The following is a 6,386-nucleotide window of genomic DNA, read 5'->3' as shown; positions in this document are numbered from 1 at the left end:
TTTTGCAGTAAAAGGAATACAGATCTAAAAGCTGTATTATGTGGCTTTATTTTGTATGCCTTTGTGAAGCAGATAGACAATTTATTACAACTGCATAAAAAACGTACAAAAATCTATCCAGCCAAAATCAGGAAGCTTTCTCCTGCCTAGTTTTCACAACATAATATACAGCACAGAATAATATATTTTAGTAAGTTTGTATGACAAATCCTTGTAAACTAGAGTTTACTGAGTCCTTGCATTTTTGTGAAAGTACTGTGGGGTTAAATAAGAGCCTCTTATACTCCCCCCTCCCGCTCACCCCCGCTTTGTGCCCTGTGTAACAACAGTGAGAGCTCCTAAACCACCCACGCAGTTGTCTGCATGTGGAGATCCCCTACACCACTTGTTCCAAAGTGAGTTACAGTAGCACCACAACCTGCCTCTCCAGCTCTCCATAAGCCTGCAAATACAGTTTAAGGCTTGAATAACTCTTCTTACGCGAATACTGCAGGAAGACATTTGGCTGAGTCATATGGTCTTCATCTTTAGCACAGCTCATACAGGACACCAAAAGCAGACTTTTCCTTTACTGTCTATTTAATAGACTAACATGCTAATAGGCTATTTAAAAATAGAGACTAATACACAGGAAGCCTGGGGAGAAAATTGAAAGTACATCTCTAGCTGCTGAACATTTCCAAAATAACTGTACTCTCCGGATTTAGAGAGGGATTTTACAACTACCTCTTGCAAGTGTGTTCATGAGGGACAGAGTGGGATTTCAGAAAATGTGTATGGCACAATTGTAGCATTTTGTGGCTATGAGTGAGCCACAACAGCCATAGGACAGTTTTGGTAGAAGTACTGCGATCTATATGTATATAGATTGATAAAAAAAATATATTTTTTGCAAATAAAAATTGAGGACTGTAGAGTTCCTGCTTCTTGAACTCATAACCTAGTTTTCAGAGTTAATATTCCCCCATTTACTTTTTGCTGGATGTCAATATAACAACAGTTGAAGCATTGGGTTTCTGCTTCTTGAGCTAGTACTGTGTGGTCTGGCTGAGCAGGCAACAGCTCCATTAAAGTTAGCTTATGGAGGAGGAACATGAGCGGTTTGTTGATGGAGCTTAACAGCAAGAATCCACATTTCCTTCACCAAGGGTTGTTACTATTTTCTTGCCTCAGAAATGAGATTTGCAGATGAGAAGGGCACAATTTTGACAATCCACAGAAGAAAAAATGAACATATCAAAGCCAAAGAAGAACAAACTTAAAACAGGGCAGCTGAATGTTTGGAACCAGCTGTGGAACGGCTCTTGGAATACTCTTTACATTCTCCTCTCTCAGCAGTTTCTTGTAAACACTGTTTATCTTCTGAGTCAATAAATGTCAGGGGGCAGATAAGATGGTATAGCAGCATCTTTGGTACAAACTCATAAGTTTGGCACAGGATTTTATGTAATTACTAATTCAAAACTGAAACATTGTACAGACATCAGTACATATAAATATGCACATATTAGATGAAATCCTGGCCCCACTAAAAATCAATGGAAAAACTCCAACTTACTTTACTGGGGCAAGATTTCACCCACATGAGACAGTAATGGCAAGCATTAAGAAATATGAGGATTGCTGTACCAGATCCAGCTAGTGCTACATCTAATTTAGTATAGTATCCAATCTCCAACGGTGGCTAGTACTAACTTGTTTCAGGGGAAGGTACAAAATGCCCTAATTCGGCAGCTGTGAAATAACCAGTCCCAAGTTCCTTATAAACCCCATCCGTGAAGCCCTAATCCTGTTTTCTTTGAAATCAATAGGTCAGGATCAGGATCAGTGGAGCAGCAGATGTTTTGCTGAATCACAAAGGTTTATAGCATCTGATGAAGTAGGCTGTTGTCTATGAAAACTTATGCATTTTTTAATAAGTTAGTGCGCCATCCTGCCCTGTCTTCTACCCTTTCCAAAGCTACTGTTTGCTTATTTGCAGAATTCTATTAGCATATAACCATGGCAAACTCCTACTGATTTCTATGGAAGTTAGGCTGGACTCTGAAGCTTTGTAGAAACTCATATGTGAGTGCTGTGTCACAAACAACTTGTGTAAAACAGCCTTGGTCCATTCACCATGGAAAAACTGTGAACACAGATGTAACATAAAGGAACTGCACGCTCACTTATTTTATACACTTGTAATCTCTACCCAGAATGCTTTTTTTTAAACAACACTGTCATTTCTATAAAATGTTTCAGATTAGTGAAGTTCTTGGCTAAATTTAGCTTTTATGGAAGAAAGAATAAAACATAATTAACTGTTTAAAGAACAAAACACAAACCACATGAAGCAATGAAATTTGTTGGCGAGAAATCTAACAGTAGTGCTTGGTAGCAACCCCATCTCCTGTGGAACAGATGTTTGGGATTTTACATGAAAATAGAAAGCATACTAATATAAAAATGCTTTAGTGACAGAAAAACTGTTTAATGTTAAATGTTGTACAGAATATGCATAATGTTATTTTTCTGACTGTCCAAAGACGACCTAAGGAACATTGGCATGGAAATATTCAAAAAGTAGTAAGAGATACTGATGGGGAAAAACCCCTAGCAACGTCTTTCCTTCTTCAGGAAGCTTTTAGTGTAGTCTGAATGGCTCATTATTGCCAGCAGTAGTAGAAAAGCTGGATTGCTGACATTTGACAGTAAGGCATTGAAGTAAGTACCAGCCTCTGTTTTTAGTAGCGCTGAATATAATGTTCAATACATTCTGGTTTAATAAGTGAATATTTGTAGTGTTTTACAAGTGAATGTCTTATGTTGATAGTTAGATGACATAAAACACCCTCAAGTTTTGCTTTAAAAGTTGGTGATATGGCAGAAGGGGCAGTCTGTGAACTAATTTTGAAAAATGACTTCAGTGAGAATTGTAGGTACTCAGTATCTGAGAGAATCAGGGTCTCAGCTATTATAAAGGGAGCTAGATAGAATACTGGTGAGTTGGACTATGCCTTTAATCCATATGTGTAATGTTAAATAGTGCCATTCTCAGATCAAAGTTACAGCAGGTCCTCAAAGCATGCACAACTGTGCTGGCACAGTTTCAATATGAATATGCTTATTAAGAATAATCATTGGGTTCCATTGTTTTACAAAATAATGCTGGGCTAGAATTTGAATAAACACTATTAACAGTGAAAAGGCTTTTTTTGTGTGTTCCGTGAGATCCTGTTGCTTAAACCTACCAGAAGAGGAAAACTGAAATACTGCAGCAGGCTGTATGAATGTTCTAAGTGGGTGTTCATGTTTTCTATCACCATATGCCACATATGAATATTGTGCAGTTTCTTACAAAGAAAGATATCAGTCCCCACCACACACACACCCAAAAGCCAAACAGATGTCACACTGACCCCACATCTTACCAAAAATTTCCAGTAGTCAAAATACAAAACATCAGGCCAAATTTAGCCGCCGTAGGCTCACCCCACTTTCACTTTGATTCACTTTTCTTGATGTATGTTTTCCCCCTTTACTTTTTAATTTTAAAAAGTTACAATAAATAGCATTTGAAAACTAAAATACCACCACTATGATGGTACCAGCAGAAGACAGGGGATACTGAAAGTAAAGATGGGTCCACTTAAAAGAGATCAAGAGCAAATTTTCATTGAAATCAACAGGAGTTTCTCAACTATACAAGCAGAAGATGGAACATAAACCTCAACTTAGTATTAGCACTGTGCGGTGCAGCAGTCTCAGAAAAGTGTAGTAGTACAAGGTGGCAAGATCCAGCCCACAAGCCACATCCGGCTTGAAGAACCAGTGGATCCAGCCTACAGAGCTTCAGGGCTTTGCCTGTGCCTTTGTGGGGGTCATAAAAATAGACATTATACTGAACACACTGCTGCAATCAGCACCACAGCAGCCAGTGCTACTCCATATGTTATGGCTGCCCTGCTCCACCTCTGTTATGAAATAACCTAGCTTTAAATTTTAGTTTGGAAAATAATTACCATTGTTTTATGTCAGTGGTTCTCAACTGTTTTAGATTCAAGGCACTCCTCAATAGACTCAATGAACCCCTTGGAAAATGTGAGCTCTTTGTTTCCACTTGTATTTTGACTCCAGAAAAATAGTAGGGCAATTCTGTTGCAGAGAACCCAGAAAGACTAGAACAGGTCAGAATGTTTTTAATGTGTTTAATAGTATGGATTCCAGTTTGAATTTCTTGAGTTAATCTTGTGAATCATGTTTGTGCATGTAAAAATGCTAATATTGCGTGGAACCCCATGGCACCCTTGAAAGAATCTCAAGGCATCCCAGGATGCTACAACACCCTGATTTTTTGCACTCTCTTATTCAAAGTCAGATCAATCTGATTTTTTTTGATGAATGTAGAAGAAAAAAGAGTTTCCTTCACAGTCCAAGATTTTGTCTAACAAATTTTATCCTGGAGCAAAGCTGTATGCCTGCACCTCTTCCCCAAATATATAAATAAAAATGCTAATTGTAGTGAACTGTATATAATAAAACTGCCCATAAATATCTTCATGAATTCTTGTGTATTCTATCCAACACTGCTCCCTCCTGATCCGAGTTCACAGCTTTGTACACATGACTGCTACTGCTGTATGTCCCTCTGTGAGGCTAAAACCAGAAAATGAAATATGAAAAGTATAGCTTAATTTTTCAACATAAAGACTGTCCTTCTTTCTCTTATCATTCTACACAATAATGCTTTACATGTCTCTTTTCATCCCAAAGATTCCTATTAGGAATCCTATTCCAGAATAAACACATACAGCAAAATAATTTCACCTTGCAAAGAAATTCAATTGTATGTTAGGTGCAACTGGACCTGTTTAACCTCAAAAGAGAGAATGAACTTAATCATAATACAATTATCACTTTATAGTCAGGGCTACAGTTCTTATGGTGTGTGGCCAGAAGTCCTTACCAACCTCAGGTGTATATTACCACAAAGATGTCACTCCTCTCAGCACAGTACTCCGTAAACCAGGTAAATTGTGTGTAGTGTTTTTCCTTAGAGGCCTTTTACGTAAGTGCTCACTTACTCAGCTCTGCTTAGCTTGTGAGAGTTGAAGAACTCTCTGTCCCATTTCATAACATTGTGATAACTATTTATTTGCATGGTCCTGGCCCTTTTGCTTGTATGAATAATATAGTAACAAGCATTTCCATTTTTGAATCATTTCTGCAATCTTCATTTCCCCCCCTTTATTTTAATGTTTTATGCACACCACCCTGAAAAGAAGCATGATGCTGGAATATTCCATTCTAGAAAATTATTTTTCTTAGGTTTCATTGGTATCCATTCAACACTTAATAGCTCAATGCTGACAGTAGCGTGAGATAGGACTTTTTGCCTGAGTATGGTGCCTGAGAAAGTTGATAAATTGAGAGTGCTGAAGAGATGCTGGGGCTTTAATGAACTGAGCTATAATTAATAATAATAGATTCTACTTGAGCTTAGGTTCCAAATCCTTCAGATGAAAGGAAAAAATAACATGTGGTCTCCCATGTGCTAAGTATTCATCTGTCCTTGAATGTCCTTGTTAAATGTGTTCTGAATTAAAGATAACTAAACTCCATGAATACTGTATTTTATTGTATATATCCATTAGTAACTAAAAATAATCAGAAGAAATAAACTGTAAGAGTGGAAATATAATTGAGGGCAGCACAGCAGAAGCTGCATTCAGTGGATTCAACTAGGTTTTCAGTAAATGCCTGCTTTGATGCTTTTTCATGGCATTACATTCCCAATCTAGGCAAACCCCATGCCAGGGGCTGCTCACAGATTTGGTTGGGCCCAGGGGAAGATGGCATTTGGCCACTGAAACCAATCGATTTATCCATAGGCAACTGGTATGGGGTGCATGGGGGTGCATGTGCCCTGTCGATGGGGCCGATGCCCCTCCTGACAGGGTTGGTGGCTTCTGCGGGTGCCCCCCCAGATTCAGGAGGCACCAGTCACTCATGGATTTATCTAAACGCTGAACTGGTTTTGAGGGAACGGCAAGCAGGAACATGTTATCCACATGGTGGTTTCTTGTGTATGCACAATGATCCAAAATTATCACATCTAAGCACCTATGGATGTCGGAAAAAATGTAAAGACATAGCCTTACTTGGCAGTTTGGACCCTTCTTTAATGGTTACAGGTAAAAACCTCAGTGGAAGAGATGTCAATTCTGATGTCTTGTTGAAGGTTTCATTGTCAGTTCCTACCTTGCAGTATCTCCCCACAGATGGCTGCATTAAAAATAAATATATTTTTGTTCTGTAAAACATCTTGGGATCTGGTTCTTATGGATGACTGACAGCATATAAATGTAAAGTATTATTATTTTATGAATACAGGTATCTCAGAT

The sequence above is a fragment of the Gavialis gangeticus genome, unplaced genomic scaffold (assembly GCF_001723915.1).
Source record: "Gavialis gangeticus isolate Ggan-Ray unplaced genomic scaffold, GavGan_comp1, whole genome shotgun sequence".
Lineage (NCBI taxonomy): Eukaryota > Metazoa > Chordata > Crocodylia > Gavialidae > Gavialis > Gavialis gangeticus.
Note: the sequence above shows the minus strand (reverse complement) of the source record.